This window comes from Bos indicus, chromosome 6, assembly GCF_029378745.1.
Source record: "Bos indicus isolate NIAB-ARS_2022 breed Sahiwal x Tharparkar chromosome 6, NIAB-ARS_B.indTharparkar_mat_pri_1.0, whole genome shotgun sequence".
NCBI classification, from domain to species: Eukaryota; Metazoa; Chordata; class Mammalia; order Artiodactyla; family Bovidae; genus Bos; species Bos indicus.
The window spans coordinates 44,509,455-44,527,941 of record NC_091765.1 but is presented as its reverse complement, the minus strand read 5'-3'; the positions used below and the strand labels follow the sequence as shown (position 1 = coordinate 44,527,941).

The 18,487-nt window shown below is 40.4% G+C and overlaps 1 protein-coding gene across 3 annotated transcripts in view; it reads left to right on the top strand.

Moving 5' to 3' along the window:
• PPARGC1A (PPARG coactivator 1 alpha) overlaps positions 1 to 18,487 on the top strand; it is a 714,869-nt gene that overhangs the window by 290,427 nt on the left and 405,955 nt on the right. The window lies entirely within an intron of this gene.

The window sequence follows — 18,487 nt, the reverse complement described above, 5'->3', positions numbered from 1 at the left end:
TTCAGTACTTAGAAGGCATAGTAGTAGCCAAAGAGTCTAGGCTTCAGAGTCAGACTGCCTGCCTCAGAGCCTGGATCTCATTAGCTTGTCTCTAGTGTGATCGTAGGCAACTTACTAAGTGCCCTGTGCCTCGGTATCTTTACCTATAAAATGGGGTAATAAAGATTCCTGGCCTTCCTGGTGGCTCGGTAGTAAAGAATTCACCTGCTACTGCAGGAAATATGGGTTCGATCCCTGGGTCGGGAAGATCCCCTGGAAGAGGAAGTGGCAATCTACTCTAGTATTCTTGCCTGGATAATCCCATGGACAGAGGAGCCTGGTGGGCTACAGGCTCTGGGGTTGCAGAGTTGGACATGACTGAGCGACTAAACAACAATAACAGCAATAAGGATTCCTATCCGAAGAGATGACTTAATGTGAACAAAGAGCTTAGAGCAGTGTCTGGCACTCAGTAAGCTCTGCAGAAATATTTGCTCTTGTTATTGTTGATGCCACTACCAGCTATGGAGTCTTGTACTATGTGCCAAGCACTTTGATAAATGCTTTACATCTAACATATTATTTATTTCTTATTTCCATCTGGTTGTCTTTATATTATTTCCACTTGGAGCCATCTCCTTAGAAAGGCATTGCATAAGCTATTTTATCTTCCTTGCAGCACTGTTTAGGGCCTGAAGTCATTTTTGCTATTTCTTTGATTGTGTGTTTATTGTGTCACTCTCTGCACTAAGATGTAAGTTTATTGAGGGCAGAGATGCTCTCTTGTTCACCATGTGATTCCTGGTCCCCTGGCCTGGCATATTGTAGGGACTCATAAATATTGACTGACCTGATTCTCTTGCCCAGTTGGAGATATCCCTGAAGCTGTTAGCTATTTCTCAGGTGACTTGGTTTCTACATTTTCTCCAGTCTACTGTTCATCTTATTCCTCTTAAAGTGTGGCACCAAGAACCAAGCATCATATGCCAGGTGTGATCCTGTTGGCCCGAGGGCTGCAGAAGTGTTTATTCTCGGGAGAATGGCTTCCATCTTGTTTTCTTAGGGAGAGACATCCATGGTTCTTTTCATTTCTGTCTCAGCTAGGGAGCACACCTCAGCTACTGGCCAGCCAGACATTATGAAGCAAGGTTTTTCTTACAATTGCTTCAATGATTATAGTTGACCATGTGGGGCTTTACTTTTATCCTCATTGAGTTTTTCTTGGCTCTGTTTGTCAAAATAGCTTAGAACTTTCCTTCTGACATCTATTGTATGTGCTCTCTTTCTTCAAATATCCATACATAGTCAGTGTAATCTGTACACACTCCTTCACACATGTGGAGCCAGATAGAGCCTGTAGCACCCAAAGTAGCCATCCCATATTGACTTTAAAAGGAAATTATCAGATTATTTATGATAATAGCTAGTATTAAGCACTTAGTGCATGCGAGGTCTTGTTCTAAGGGTTTCGAATGAATTAACTCATTTAATCCTCACAAGAATTTTACACGGTAATGACCATTAGTATCACCATGTACACATGCAAGAAATAAATAATCATAGAGAAACTAAATAATTTACCCAAGATATTGAGACAGAGTTGAGATTCAACCCAGAGAGGACCAGAGCCTGTTCTTTTTACTCTAACACCCTACTTGTGATCCCTCATGTAGATTACTAATCCATTAGTCCATACTTCCTGGTTACAGTGACTTCTGGCTATTAGTAATTCACTTAAGTCCACCATCTTATTCTCAAATAAACCATGGAGCATTTCACTTAACATTTTGATTAAGTTAAGGTTGTTCTTTTTTTTTTTTTGCATTTCCTTGATATTGTTTGTGGGCAATAATGTTCCCAAGGTTGGAGTTCATTTATTGTGACCTGGCAAGTACCTACTTGGATGTATCAGCGGCAACTTTTTTTTTGTCCCAGAGAGGTCATCTTTTTGTAAATGACACAGGCACCTCGGCTTTAAGTGCTTCTGAAAGTGTATCGAAAATGTTAGTCACTCAGTTGTGTCTGACTTTTTGTGATCCCATGGATTGTAGCCCACCAGGCTCCTCTGATAATGAAATTCTACTGGAGTGGGTTGCTATTTCCTTTTCCAGGGGATCTTCCTGACCCAGGGCTCGAATCCAGGTCTCCTGCATTGTAGGCAGATTCTTTACTGTTTGAGTACTTACAGGCTTATGTTGAGCATCAAAAGTTTTAAAAAAATGATGTATTGGGAACATTCTAATAGTTTTGCACATCTGTCTTTTAGTCTTCATGGATGGAAATGAACAGTTTCATGGCCTCAAAGCCATCCAAGGGCCTAATATTTACCATGCACCATCTCAAGTAGCTTATTCAGATCAAGAGTGCTGAAAAGCCAAAGCTCAGTTGAGACCAATGAAATAGCATTTGCTTGTTGGATCCAGGACTAGCACACTTATGCATGGTTCTTCAGATTGCAGGATGTTGGTAAAGTGAGTGATGGAATTGTCATCTCCATCAGAGGTCCTTTTGGCCTAAAAAACTTTGCAATTTGCCCTTCCCTTGTAGCTAATAGCCAAAGGTAAAGAGTTGAAGTCAATCAAATATGGATCCTGCAGTATTTCCTAGTCTGACAAACAAGATGATTTTAGATGGAACACAGATGTATGTATGCATTTTTACTTTAACAGTTATGTAGAAAAATATACCATTAATTTACAAAACAAGTGATATTATGGTTATTATCTCTTAGGATTAAGCAAAGTAAAAAACATGAGTCAATTTGAATTTCATTTGAAGAAAAATATTCAGTAAATACCAATACTGGTAGTTTGGAGATTAGCAAAGATTGTGAAAGTGATATATAAATGAATAAGATCTGGAGAATATTGAGCTAATGCAATGTTAATTAAAAAGGTAATTTTATGTATGTAAATGCCACTGAAAGTTTTTCATGCCTATTATATTTTTAGAGCTCAAATTGAGCATGTAGTCTTTCATGAGCAGTCTTTCATGGCAGGAAGACACACTGATAGATTGGAAGAGTGTGGCAATAACCATGGTAAATCCTAGAGATACATCACTCCTTGGTAGCATGGTGGGTAGGATCTTGTAATGAAACACACACTCTCAGGAATATCTAACTCTTACCTGCTTTTCAAATAAAGTAATTTCATGTTTTTATCCTTTAGTGTTACTTTAACCCTCCCACACCCAATGTTTATTTTTTAATTACAAAATAATCTAGTTTTTTTTTTTTTTTTTGGTAGCAAAAAAAAGCATACAAGTTGAGACAGCCTTGACTTCCAAACTGTTTTCAGCAATGCCACTGTATTAGTCAGCTCTGGCTGTGTAACAAACCAGACCAAGATTCAATAGTTAAATATAATGATCTTCCTTTTAGCTCACAATTCTGTGGTTCTGTAATTTGGGTTTGTCTCATCTGGGTTCATACACACATCTGCAGTGAGCTGATGGTTAACTAGGCACTTTGATTTGGGGCTTGCAGGTTGTCATCTGGAATGATGGAGGTAGTTGGGCCACATGTCTCTCAACATCCATCAGGCTAGCATGGCTTGTTCTCTTGGCAGATAGAGCACAGAAGAGTGTAAGACCACTTGACTCTGAGAACCAGCACAATGCTGCTTCTAATACATTTGTTGTTGTTGTTGTTTAGTTACTAAGTTGTGTCCAACTCTTTGCAACCCCATGGACTATATAGCCTGCCAGGCTCCTCTGTCTGTGTGATTTCCCAGGCAAGAATACCAGAGTGGGTTGCTGTTTCTTTCTCTAGGGAATCCTTCCCCACCTAGTTATCAATCCCACGTCTCCTGCATTGACAGGCAGATTCTTTACCACTGAGCCATCTGGGAAGCCCTTTAATACATTGGATTGGTCAAAGCAAATCCCAAGGCTAGTTCAGATTCAAGGGGAAAGAGATTTCACCTCTTGGTGGGAGGAACTGCAAAATTACAATGCAAAGGGAAGTAGTTACAGGGAAGTGAAGTGTTGTGACCATTTTTTGTAGTCTGTTACAACCACTTGGCAAGCCTGTCTTCTTGGACAGATCACTTCACTTCTGTATGTCATGGTATCCTTGTATCTAAAAAACAAAATACACACACACTCACATATACACCAGCCCCTCAGTGCTCAAAGTGGCAACCAGGCCATGTGAATCAGGCCAGTTATGTTAAAATACTTTGAAACCTACAAAGTTTCTTTGCAAGGTTATGATTTTATGCTAACTTTGCACAAATTCCTCTGTAGAAGGGACATCATAATAGAACTTGCCTCATAACGAGATGCAAAGCGTCAGTAAGATGGTGACTGCAAACTGCTTAGGCCAGTCCTGGCACAAAGAAGGATTTCATAAACAGCAGTGACTCTTTTTATTATATTTATTAAAAAACTAAGATAAACTGCATATAGGTGGAGAATACTGAGTAGGTTGTGATTAAAAAAGAAACAAAAACACAAGACAAAACAAACCCATTGTAGTGAAATACGAGCTGACCCCCAAATCTCCAACTGCTTTACTATAAAATGTATTTGTTCATTGCCAGTTGATGGCTTTTGAAATCATTTATTTTTATTGTCTAACAAAGGGCACTTTGTTGAGTGCTTCATTATCTGTAGAAATGCTTTAGCATTTGCACCAAAATTCTGTGCTCAAATGCTAGAGCTGGCAATACCTCTTAGTGATAATTTTCAAGTTAAGTATTATGCATCAGGTAAATGATTGTGCATATAAATGGTCATTTTAGATGGTGCATTAGCAGGTAGAAATGGACAATCTTTTCCAAGGAACATTCAGTGTTTTTTCCCCCCACAGTTAACTGCTTCAAGTAAGATTGTAGAACATGCTGTGATGTTGTACAAAGTCAGATTAAAAAATAATAATAAAGATCTCACTGTTAGCTCTTCTAAGAAAGGACTCAGTACATTTGTTGTTTCTTTTCTTCTGCTTTGCAGTCTCACGTGTGTTTATGATGTTATTTGAGTAATGCTACTAAAAAAACAAAAAACAAAAAACAAAACCTGCTAACAGCAACATGCCAGTTAGAACTTGTAGCCCTTACTCATTACAGGCATTGTTTTAAAGTACAGACACCTAGACGTCATAACCGCAGGTAACTCCTTTAATGAAAGTGCTTCTTTGTTTACTGTTTCCAGCACTAGATTGTACAGCTCTGAAAAGCATTTGTTGTTGATTAGTTACTAAGTTGCGTCCAACCCTTTTGTGACCCCATGGACTGTAGCCTGCCAGGCTTCTTTGTCCATGGGATTTCCCAGGCAAGAATACTGGAGTGGGTTTCCATTTCCTTCTCCAGGGGATCTTCCTGACCCAGGGATCAAACCGGTATCTCCTGCGTTGGTAGGTGGATTCTTGATCTCTGAGCTGCCCGCGAAGCCTCCAAAAGGCATGGGTTGGAATTTACTCAAATCTCAGTGAGTGCAAACACAAAGTGCTAAATTACTGCATATTAAAATGAACATTCAGGCGCCACCACGAGGGCATCTCTCACATTTCTCTAATCTTTTTGATTCAAAACTACTTTGGCTTCCAGTAAGACAGTCCAAGATGCATTTCAATTCAAGAAAAGGATGATGAATGAATGATGGTGGTTTATGGAGTTCTATCTCATTTCTTTTTTTTTTTCCTTTTCTGGAAGGGAAGGGAAAAGAGGATTCTCATTTCTTGCAGTCTTCTTTTAACCAAAACCTCATATAGTTGATTAAAAGACAAGAAACATCCCATTAAAGATGCTTTGAGTTGTACTGTTTTCCCCCATGCTGTTTGCAGGAGTATATTACTATAAGATAACCTGTGTATGGCATACAGAGAAACCTATTCCCTTAGAAGGTAACCTTAAAGATTGCAGATAATTTCCTGGAAATGGAGTCTGCATTAATACATATAAATGGTGGTTGACTCATTGCCTATGTCTGTTCTAAGATATCCTGGATGTAGTTAAAGTGACCTGTTTCCTGTTGGTTTCCTTCTCTAGATGGTAAACTCCCTGAAGACAGGGCAACTGTGTTTTGTTACTTGCATGCCCATCACCTCCCAGAGTACCTGGCATCTATTAGGCACTAAGGAGCCCAAGAATTCTTTCATGGCTTGAAGACACTGCCCAAGCCCTGCCCTCAAGGAGCTTCCTGTATAGTGTTGGGGAAGATTGAGTTTTAAGACTTATTTCTAAAACTCATAAGGACTTTTGACGGACTTTGGTGCAGAATGTATAAAACAGAGCAGATTGGCACTGTTGCCATGGTTTGTTGCTTGTACTCCTAACCTCTGACCTTTCCTTCTTGGCTCTGCCTTCTTGTGTCCAGTCTATCTTTTCCACATGGTTCTCTGAGTTGGCATTATTTGTATTACTATTATTATTCTTGCTGTTCTTGTTGTTATTTTCTTAACTTGGGTTACACTTCTCTGAGGAGGCTAAATCTTTGCTGTGGGCCTTTGGCTGGGAAGTGATAGGTCTTCTCCACACTTGATAGAGGTTTGTCTAGCATGGGGCTTTGTCCACTCTGCATGGTCAGGAAATATATATAAATATATATATATATATATATATATACACACACACATACATATATATACATGTATATATGTGTATATATATATTTAAATTTTATTTTATTTATCCAAAAAGTATCTTACATTGAAGCATAGCTGATTAACAGTGCTGTATACTGCAGGTGTACAGGTGTACAGTTTCAGGTGTACAGCAGGTGATTCAGTTGTACATATACATGTATCTGTTCTTTTTCAAATCCTTTTCCCATTTAGGTTATTACAGAATATTGAACAGAGTTCCCTGTGTTATATAGTGGGTCCTCATTGGTTTTCTGTTTTAAATATACCGGTGTGTACATGTCAATCCAAAACTCGCAGTCTATCCTCTCCCGCAACCTATTGCCCCTGATAACTATGAGTTTGTTCTCGAATAAGTCTGTGAGTCTGTTTCTGTTTTGTAAATAAGTTCGTTTGTATCATTTTTTTTTAAAAGATTCTGCCTATAAGCAATATCATATGATACTTGTCCCAGGAAATATATTTCTAAGTGCCCAAACATCTTCTGTTTATAGCTGTTTTCTGGTTCCTCCCTAGCCCTCCATATTGTAATCTCGATCCTCTTCTGCCTTTGAACATCTCTTAGCTCTACTTTACCCCACTCTGCTTTCAAGGATGAATCTTGGGTTGTTTCCCCATTACAGTGTTTCACTGTAGGTAGGACAGTGGGGGATGATGGCGGCTTATGAAGTAATAAAGCAGTTGAGGCATGTTGCAAAAAGAACAGAAAAATCACCAGCTAAAAAGGTAGTTTTGTTCTGTGTCAGCACTGTTCTAGGTACTGGAACAAAACAGTGAATATAGTGACTGAGTTGTAGGGTGTTAAAGCTGGAAGAAGGGACCTTCTCATGCAACATACCTTTGTTGCAAAGCCTCAGAATACCAGGGGTTGTGGTAGGTTTCAGGGGCTACAGCTATACTCCAACACTGGGGTCCCTAACCCCTGGGCCGTGGACTGGTCTGGTCCATGGTCTGTTAGGAACTGGGCTGCACAACAGGAAGTGAGTGGCGGGTGAAATTAAAACCATCCTCCCTACTCTACCCATGGAAGAATTGTCTTCCCCAGAACTGGTCCCTGGTACCGAAAAGGTTGGGGTCTGCTGCTCTAGCCTAAGGCTCTTAAGAGTGTTTTTTTGGAGGAAGAAAAGTCCTGGTCCAGCAAACCTCAAGACTTGAGATGATGAGAGTGAAGATTAAGTCCTTGTTATTCACTGTGTTCCTAGTTGGAGTAGAGTGGCTGCATTTGAAGGTGGGTCGGTTGACTCTGGGCCCGTGGCTTCTAAGCTTCCCAAGGCCCTGGGAGATGAAAGGGTGCCATATGCTGCCTGTGTAAGTGGTCATTACCACAGTTGTGAAATAAATGAGATTTCGGAGGATTTTGTATTACCTCCTGCTAAATAAAGCTATGAATGGGATTACAATGCATTTTTAGGTATTTTATTATTTATGGTTGGCTTGGAGCCATTAGCCATTTTATATATATAAAGCAACAAAAGGATTTTTGAAAAAAGCCCTAGAAATCAGAGTAAATTCAGTGGTTGTTATCACAAAAATGGGATCATCTATTTATTACAAAGAGCTAGGGATGGACCTTTATGCCTCCTGGGGTGGGATTCCATTTTCTCCAGCAAATAATATAGGGTTTCCCCCATAATTACCTGATAGACTGGAATAGGTCCTTGGGATCCATTTCAGTCTATTGGGTAAATGATATGTTTTCTAATGGCATTTTTACCCAACAGTGAAGCTAGTGAACTAATGATATATATAGTGAGGCCTCTGTAGGGCCCTGTGTAGAGGCATAGTTACTTTTATAAAGTTATACATAGGCCCCAAGCTACCAGATTCCAGGGAGACAATATTTGTATTTAGTATTACCAGAGAAAATAAACACTTGGCAGGAACATTCTTAGGGCATTTTCACAGGATGTCTAAAGAGGCCAGGCGTTGGGCAGGGTGCCATTTCCAGCCAGTGACATCGTATTTGAAATGCAGCTGCTCTTTGTTGCTATGAAAGACATGTCAGAATTAGTCTGGGAAGATCTCATGACTAGTCCCATATGGTTGCCTGGATCATTGGTCTGGGAGTTGTTGATAGAGGAGTGATTTAGATTGCTGAGGCAACCATGAGATCATGGAAAAAGGGCCTGGGTGGCAGTCATAAGATGTGGTTTGGAACCCCAGCTCTGACTCTTAACAGGGCAAGTCTCTTACTGGCTGAGCTTCAATGTCTGTCTTTAAAATGGGAACAACTGTCGCTGCGTCACATGGAAATTGGGAAGACTGAGAGACATGTCTCATGTGCATTATCATGGAAAGGTTCTGGCATATTCTGGGACCTTGATGATGAGGGCTTATCAAAGGAATCAAACCAACAATAAATGACTTGGCACTAAGACAAGTATTCTCCAAACTTGCCTGTCCTCTGTTAAGCTGCTTGTTCAAATACATATTCCCAGGCCTCCCAACTGACTTGTCAGTTGAGAATGTCCAGAAGAGATGCCTGGGAACCTACATTGAATAAGCATCCCAGTTGATTCTGGTGGTCAGACTAGGTTGGAAAGGAGTAGTGTGAACAGAGAAAATGCAAGGATTCACCGGGTGTTTTGCTTTGGCTTTTGGTCATCCATGGGGCTAAATTAGGCACATGAATTGGTTGTTAGTCTCATTCACATGGCCCTTGGTTCCCACAATTAGCCATATAAGCAATCTCTATGGTCAGTTATACGCTGGTTCAGGTGTGTGTACAGATGTGTGGCCTCTGTCTCCATCGTGACCATCTCAGGGTGGCTTGGCTACAATTCTTTGACAGAATGATTTTTTTTTTTTCTTTTTGTAAAAGTCCAAATTGCAAGGCACACAAAAATGTATTCTAAACTTAAAATGAGTATCAGTCTATGAAGCATGATTTCCCAAAGAGATAGAAATCAAAGTGACAGTTCTGCCTAGCTCTGTCAGAGCTGACCCTGTCCGCTGTGCAGTTTCAGTGCTGAGTGTCTGATAGCATGGAGCTATCCTAAAAATGCTTTCCCTGTAGTCGTGATGAACCTTCTGAGGAATCAGGCACCTTCACAGGATGCCTAAGAGGTGCCCCAGGTATCAGATCTATGGTCTAGCCAGCCTGGCATTTTATCTGGGGCTGCTGGGACTGTACCTCACAGTCTGTGGTATATCTGATAGTTCTTTTCCATGCTGACCATCTAGAAAATTAAACATTTTAGTGGAGTAAGAATTAATAACTCTGAACCACAATGTCTGGGAAGCTTCCTATGTACCAGGGACTGTCCTTCTTTACAAATGTTATCCAGTTAAATCTTCAGGACAACTCTCTGAGTTATTATTCCCATTTCACAGATGAGCAAACTGATGTTTGGAAAAAGATTGTGTAACCTGCATGAGGTTGCCAAGCTACCGTAGCAGTGAATGGCAGAAGTGAAATAGGAATCCAGTTCAGCCTCATTCAACCATCATGCTGTATTATTCTCCTCATAATGTACCCCAGTGCTTCTGACTTTTCCAACTGCTCTGTACAGATATAGTCCCACTGATATTCATGCACCCAGGCTCCACCTCCTCGACTTCAGTTTGTCTGGTCTTTGACAATCTGCTTCTCTCCAGATGTTTCTGGAAATTTCTGTGGGGAGGGGACTTCTTGTCCAGTTCAATACTGAACATGGCTATTTTGCTTCATAATATCTTATGGATCTGTCATGCCCATTTAGAATAACAAAATCTCCGAATCAGAGGACGTCAGTGGTGATATTCAACACCTTGAATGATGTTAGAATGTCAACTCCAGTATCTCTGACCCTGTCTGAATGCCTCCGGGGATGGAGAACTTGCTGCCATCACAGGCCATCTCTGACCACCCTGGGTGCGCAGCACAACCTGTCCACAGTCTTCTGTTGTGCTGATGAGAAAGCTCAAAGGGACTAATATGCAACGTGCAGCTCATACTGGTCGAACGAATCCAGGACACAAGATGCCTGGAGTTTGGACTAGTCACCTTCCTTGGATAAACAGCAAGGTGACTTCACATCGGAACCGAGGATTCCTCTTCAGCAGAAACTGAAGAGGCTTTTAAGCCATGAAGGGAGTTGATGTGAAGGAAACACTGTGTTGTTTTTAGGATTGAAAGGAGAGAGTCTAAACCAGCAAGAGTAAAGTGCCCATGTTTGCATTTTATTGATTTTTTACCTATTGATTTCAACGGATGAACTGTCTGCCTGAGAAAAAGAGACCGACAGGGAAACAGAAACCCAGAAGGCTAGGCCTTCAAGGGAGGGAGGGAATTCCATCTAAAATATCCCAGGCCCTCTCTTCTTTCATGGTCAGCCCCAGAGCACATTCCAGGGCTTTAATCCTTCTCTTAGAATCCTGGAGGGAGATAGATTTGTGAGCTTGCCAGAGTCTCCTCCTCTGTTCTCCCAGGAGATCTCAGCAGTAGGGAGAGAGAACCAGGGGTTTTCTTTTGGATCTTCCTGAGCCCTGAGTGACAGTATCAGAACTTTTCTGGGCTTCTTTCTGTCTGATGCATCCATGCTTTGCCAACACCTAACAAGTGATAGTGTGTTAGTCGCTCAGTTGTGTCCGACTCTTGCGACCCATGGACTGTAGCCCACCAGGCTCATCTGTCCATGGGATTCTCTAGGCAAGAATACTAGAGTGGGTTGCCATGCCCTCTGCCAGGGGATCTCCCCGACCGAGGGATCGAACCTGGTCTCCTACATTGCAGCCAGATTCTTTACCGCCTGAGCCACCAGGGAAGCCCTAACAAGAGATTGCCCCAAGTAAATGTTCAGTATTTACTTGAAAATTGAATGAATAAATGCTTGATGAATTTTCTCTCTCTTTTGGGGCTCAGGATTAAAATATTCTTAAATTGAGAGTTTATCTGAACATCTCATTTCTTCTAGTTGGAAAACTCCCCGAAGGGCAGAGACCGCTTTCAAACTTCATTCTCAGTGCTCTGCTCTGCTATTGTACTACATCTTGGGGTTCAGTATCATCAGCCTTTTCTCCCTCTGATAAGACTAGAGCTAGTTTTTGCCCTCCTAGAGAACCCATTGTTTGAGGCTGATCTTCCTCTGTGTCTGTCCAGTGTATTGACTTGGGACACAATGGTAATGGTGAGATAACACCTAGCTGGGTCCTGAACACTTTTTTTTTTTTTCTTTTTAAAATATCTTGAAGTATACTTAATATGCAATCAAATTCACCTGTTTTCAGTGTACAACTCAAAGATTTGGAGTAAATTACATAATTGTGCAACCATCGCCACAATCCATATTTAGAATATTTCCATCACTCTAGAAACATTCTTCATGTCCATTTCCCCTCAGTCTCCAGTCCCACCTTCAGCCCCAGGCAATCACTCATTTACTTTGTCTCTGTGGATTTGCCTTTTCTGTACTTTTTATATAAGAGAATCCTATACCGTGTGAAGTCTGCTTCTTTCATGCAGCATAATGTCTTGAAGGTTCATCCATGTTTCGGTGTGTATCAGTAGATTCTTTTTATTGCTTAATAGTTTTCCTTTGTATGGACACATCACACCTTATTTTTTCACTTTCTAATTGATGGACATTTGTAATTTTTCTTTTGCTTTTTGATTTTTATGCTGCTATGACCATTCATGTAAAAGTTTTTTTGTGTGGATGTATATGAAAAGCAGTGTGCTAGGCTCTCTGTAGAAGAGAGGAGGCCAGAGATGAATGGGAAATGCATTTCACATGTATTCGTGAATTTCCTTAATTACTACCTAAGAAACAAAAGAAACCTGTGTTATTATCATCACTTTTAGTACATAAGGTGATTTTATTTTCTACACCAAAAGTCAGTCTTAAAATGTCGATAAGAAGTTTATAATAACATAAGAGTAGGATGTCATATACTACATATTATGGATTTACTTTTTAAATAGGGATGGTGTATAAGGTTTCTATAAATATGAGCTGCTCAAACAGAAAGTTTTGCTTGAGAGTTAAGCACTCATTCGTTCATGAATATTTCTGAATTTAGTGACGACATATGCAAACCACAGTTCTCAGTGCTGAGGGTATAACAGTGAACAAAGAGCCCTGACCTCAGTGAACTTATAAACTAGAGGGGAGACTAGGACAATAAAGAAATGAAGAGGAAAATATATAATAGGTTAGACGGTAATCAATGCTGCAGAGAAAAATTAAGCCATTAACAAGGATAGTGTTGGAGAAATGAAAGTGGGAATGAAACAGTTTAAAATGAGGTGGTCAGGGAAAGCTTCATTGAGAAGGTGACACTTGGGCCAAGACATGGAGAAGGTGAGGGAGCAAGTCATGTGAGTATATGGCAGAATAGTGTTCCAGGTAGAGGGAAAGGCAAGTCAAAGGCCCTGTGGCCGGAGTGTGCATGAAGTACACAAGCAACAGTGAGGAGGTCAGATGGCTAGACGGGAGGGAGTGAGAGTAAGAGAGGATGTCAGTAAAATGGGATCAAGATGGGACAATGATGCTGTAGGGAAAGAGAAAATTAGCCAAGATGGTGGTGGTCTGGCTCACTGGCCACACAGCCTCTTGCTCTTGCCCCGCATTTGGTAAATAATGGTTATGTAACAGCTGAGGTCATTTGTAGCCCTGTGCACGCACTTGTGACGTGATCTTATATAAGGACCACCTGAAACGCCCTTGCAGCTACGTTATGGCCGCGTCTGCTGGGTCAACCACAAGAGAATACAGTGTCCGCTGCTACAGCTGCTGTGTCAGTCAGGAGCGCGTAAACATGTCCACAGTTCCTACAGCTCCTTGAGTTTTATTCCAGCTTCCTTGCTCGTGCCTTGCCTACCATGGGTTCAGCAAACAGTGAGATACAGCAAGACAGATGCCCTTGGGACAGGCTGTGAAAATTAGTGAGGTACTGAGGTTCTTGTCCTAAAAAGAGGCTGAAGGATCCCTTGGCAGACATTCTATGGTGCTAGATCAGGTGACAAATGATTCACTGGATATAAGAACTTTTCACATCTCTTGTAAAACTAAGACTGCACCATGATCTTTGGAGACAGAAAACTGCTGTTCGGTACTAAACAGATGGGATATCAGCATGGATGTCAGAGGACCTCCACTCTATCAACGAGCTGATGGGATACACCGAGCATTTGCCAGAGGTGGGTGATGAGAAGTGACCAGGCTCAGAGGAGCTCAGCCATCTCATTTTACTGACTCAAGTCTTCCTTGGACCCCTCCCTGCCCTGGCATTGCAATTTAGCTCAATTTAAAAATCAAGAATTCTTTTTTTCCTCTCAGTAGATTAATACCCTCTTGGTAGAGAGGTAGGAGGGAAAATAACTTAGTTTGTGAGGTTCCAACAGGTACTTTATAGTACACTAATGTCCACTTAGCCACCACATGGATTGTTCTGTCAATACCCAAGTCATTTAAAGTTGCAATTTTCGGATCTCTTTCACACCGGGTACACACACACAGGCTGAAGTTGTTTCCTTTTACTCCCCAGCTGTGAGTGGCTGACTTTTTCCCCCTTTGCTGCCACTCAGTAGAGGATTGCTGGAGCTGGAGTCAGGTAGCACAGGCGGTACCACCTGCCACACATTTTTTTGCTTCCCTTGTCTCCTTAGCAGCTGTTGCCTCTAGTATTTTACTAGTTTGATCAATGATAAAGAAGGATGACCCACAGACTATGGATGATCTTGTAGTTTTAAAACATTTGTTATAAAACACTTAGATGACTGAAGCCTTAGGGCTGCCATGAGAGCTAGTGTACAGAAATCATAGGAACCCTGAGTTAAATCCCATCCTTAGATCATGTAAAATGGTTTGTGTGTCATAGCTCTGACTTTGTTAGATCTTTGCAGAGAGATTATCCTTTTTAAAATAAGCATTTTAGCACAGTTTTAGATTTATAGAAACATTGCAAAGGCAATATGAGTTCCCATACACCCCCACCTAGTTTCTCCTATTATTAACATCTAAGATTAGTATGAGGATGAGATGGTTGCCTGGCATGCTGCAGTCCATGGGGTTGCAAAGAGTCAGACACGACTGAGCAACTGAAATGAACTGAAGTTTAGTATGGTTCCTTTGTTACAATGCACCATTACTGATATATTACTATTAAGTAAAGTCCATGCTTTATTCATATTTCCTTAATTCTTTACCTGATGTCCTTTTTCTTCACTAAGATTCCATCTAGGGCATCACATTACATTTAGTTGTCACATCTCCTTAGATTCCTCTTGACTGTGGTCATTTCTCAGACTTTCCATGTTTCTGATGACCTTGACAGTTTTGAAAGGGATTGGTCAGGCATTTTTCAGGATGTCCCTCAGCTGGGATTTGTCCTGTGTTTTTTTTTTTTTTCTCATGATTAGATTAGGCTTGTGGAATTTTGTGAGGAAGCAAATCATGTCATATCAAGAAAGTGCATATTATCAACATGATTTTTCACTGTTGATGTTTAACTTGATCATCTAGCTGAAGTAGTGTCTGTCAGGTTTTTCCACTGTAAAGTTATTCCTTATTTTTCCTTTTCCCATATGCTACTCTTTGAAAGGGATTCACAATGTACTGTGCACACTTAAAAAGTTGAAGTTATACTTCACCTCTTTGAGGGTGGCAAATGTGCAGAAATTATTTGGAATTTTGTTGCATGAGAGATTTGTCTCTTTCGTTTACGTATTTGTATTTACTTATATTAGAATGGTCTTGCAGATATTTATTTTATACTCTGAGTTATAATAAATAAATAGTCTGTGTTATTTATTTTTGTTTCAGCTTTGGCAAATGGGGATTCTTTTCATTGGCTCTTGGGTCCCTTTGACATGCTCCCATCATTGTGTGTATGTATATTTGAACATTACTTTCTGGCAGTACAAGATACTCATGGGTTATTCTATTTCTTGCCCTAGTCCAAGAATCAGCCATTTCTGCAAGGATCCTTGGTTTCTTTTATTGGAGAATTGTATTAGAAACCAAAAACCAGGCTCTAGGAATGCTCACTGTTACTGTGATGTTATTCTATACCTGAGGTAGGGGGGCAGTTATCCTTAATGCAAACATTTTTGAGGAGACAAAGCTGTGATATGGTCGAAGAGGTTCTGAACTTGAAGCTGCTATTTGTAAGTGTACTGTGAATACAAGCAAGCTGCTTCACTAGTGAGCCAGCATTTCCTTTGATATGGGTATGTTGGTATCTTGTCCATCTCATTTACAGGGTTTTAACAAAGATCTGGAAAGTTCATATTATTTGAAAATGTTTCATGAATTGAAAATTTATACAAAGGTTTGTTTACTTTCATCATCCTAATACTTTGCATGTATGATGCCTGTTAGTATCATAATTTTGATCAAATTTCATGCATTTTTAAGTACAGGATTGTAAACACCAGCATTTATTTATTTTTTAAATGAAAAATTTATAATTTTTCATCTTAGAATTTATTTGGTAGTGTGTCCATTAGAAATTTCTGATTTGAAAAAAGAAAGCTTCTACTATTTTGCTTAAATTATTTTCCTGTCCTCAAATGTGCCCGTATTCTAAGAGATTTAAAAGGGAGTCAAGTCACATTCTAAGAAAGAGACGACCATAGTTACTCTTAGTAGTTATGTCAGAGTAGTTTGGAGGGTCTTGGAAGCTTCCCCCGGGGAGCCTCCCCTCCCACCAAATGAATATGCAATGCCAAAACAGTGCACTTGCCGAGCAAAATGCTGCACTGAGATAGGTCCCCTCAGCCCCCATTCCAACCTGCTGGCCCCCCACTTACTGCCATATAGAAATTCTGGGCCTGCCAATGTGTAGAGCCAGAAGGATTATTTTCCTCCCAATCTGGACACTAGGAACAAGGCACTGGCTACATCATGCTTGCCCCATGTGCTGCAAGCTATGAAGGCTGTGTCTTCAAAGGTAATGTGATGGAGCCCTCAGTAATTTTAAATAGACCGTCAAGGCAACTCATTTGAAAGGGTGCAACAGAATCAGATCAACCTCTTCCTGTTTGATGTCCCTTGTATAAACCAACTAGATGTGAGATTTTATTATATATGTATATATATAGGCACCATGGAGATACAGTTAGAGTTTCAGGACGTGAGGCTCAGCTCAACGCTGTCAGTCTCTGGGTATTGCTCCCTGGCCTGGTGACCCTGTGGAATAACCCCCAGCTGTGGGCTATAAATGATGTAGAAGAAGCAATGAACCATCTCAGCATGAGAGGAGACGCATATTGCTGGCATGGCTGTGTTTGTGCTGCTTATTGGAATTCTAAAACATGGTCTCATCTAGGCAAAGGAGCCCCTGATCTGTCCCCATAGTCAAGGATTCCAAGAGTTTGCCTCCGTCCTGGGTGCTAGTGCGACTCTGCTCCCGCCTGACTCAACTTCACTTTCCTCTGCGTGGCGCTCAGCTCACTCACAGCACCTGTTTAAATCAGTGTATTTGCCTTTCCTTTTCATTAAGCGCTAATGTCACAGGAAAGAAAGAAACACACGAGGAAGAGAGTTGCTTATTGTACTACAGACACAATACATAGATGTTTATTTGGAAAATGAGAATTATCTGGTTCAAACAGGATTTTCATTTTGCTGTAAATAAATTGGCTTAAGGTGAAATGACCAAGCAGAGAGAGGGCAGCACAGTGGAAATCCAGACTGCTTGAAAATGTGTTTATTTAAATGAATGAATAGTCATGGTATTTCTAGTTTAATGTGGAAAAGAGGCGTTCTCGTTGGTTTGGGAAAAGCTCCCTATGGGCTGTTCATCTTAAACACAGCCTAACAGAGTGCTGCTTAATGAGAGCCATGCAGATCTCAAATTCAATTTTGTTTTTAACTGGCTAAAGCACGTCTTTAACTTTGATCTGTAAGTAGGAGTCAGGAGCATGATTGGCTAATGTTTGACTTCCAGTTGGCCTAATGAGATTTTATGAATATCAATATTGCTACAGCATCATAATGTATTTGCTGGCTTTTTGTGACAGTGAAAAAATATTGCTGTCTATTAGTCAAATAAGTTGGTTTCATAACACCACAGTAATTATTCCAATTTCCCTTTGGTGAGTGTGGTACAACGGCTTCTTAATTTTGGGGGAGGTCAGCATATTTTTTTAATTGATGCTTAGTTTGACCACATCTAATGTCAGTCAACTGTTGTTAATAGGCCCTATTATAACACAAAGTGCTGATACTTTAAACATCGCTGGTGAACCCCAACAGGGCTGCGTATTCAGGCCAGCTCTACAAGGTTGCATTAGTCATTCAGCAGCAGTACCAAATTTATGTTGTTAAATTCATTTCAGCCATTGAAACTTGACAACTAATTTTGGATAAGAATGATTGGAATTGATAAACTCTCTTATATTTGGAAGTGGCTGTTTTTCAAAACAAATCTTTTATCTAGTATGGCACATAATTTAGTGGAAACATACACAAATCGGCATTGCTGTTGATCATGAGGGTGGGGGAAGCATTCAAATCATTAGATCCTTTATTTTTCAGGAAGAAATAAAGAATATTGTATGAAGGCCACAGTGCTCAGCCAAACATATTTACATATAGCTGCTGCTGCTAAGTCGCTTCAGTCATGTCTGACTCTGTGTGAACTCACGGACGGCAGCCCACCAGGCTCCTCTGTCCACGGGATTCTCCAGGCAAGAATATATTAGAGTGGGTTGCCACTTCCTTCTCCCATACATATAACAATAGTTGGTATACTAGTAATTTTTAGAAAGGAAGATGGAAAAGATATTTTCTTAGTGTCTATTTTCTACAAATCTTACAATATTACCTTTATGAAAACAAAACACTTGATGTTTCTGGCATGGCAAAAAGCTTCAAGAAGAAGAAAATCAGGGGTGTCTATTTCATGAACGCCTTCTATAGGACTGGCTCTTTATGGAGGTACACATTTAATCTTTAGAAAAATGCTGAGAAGTAGTTAATGTTAACCTCATCTTACAGC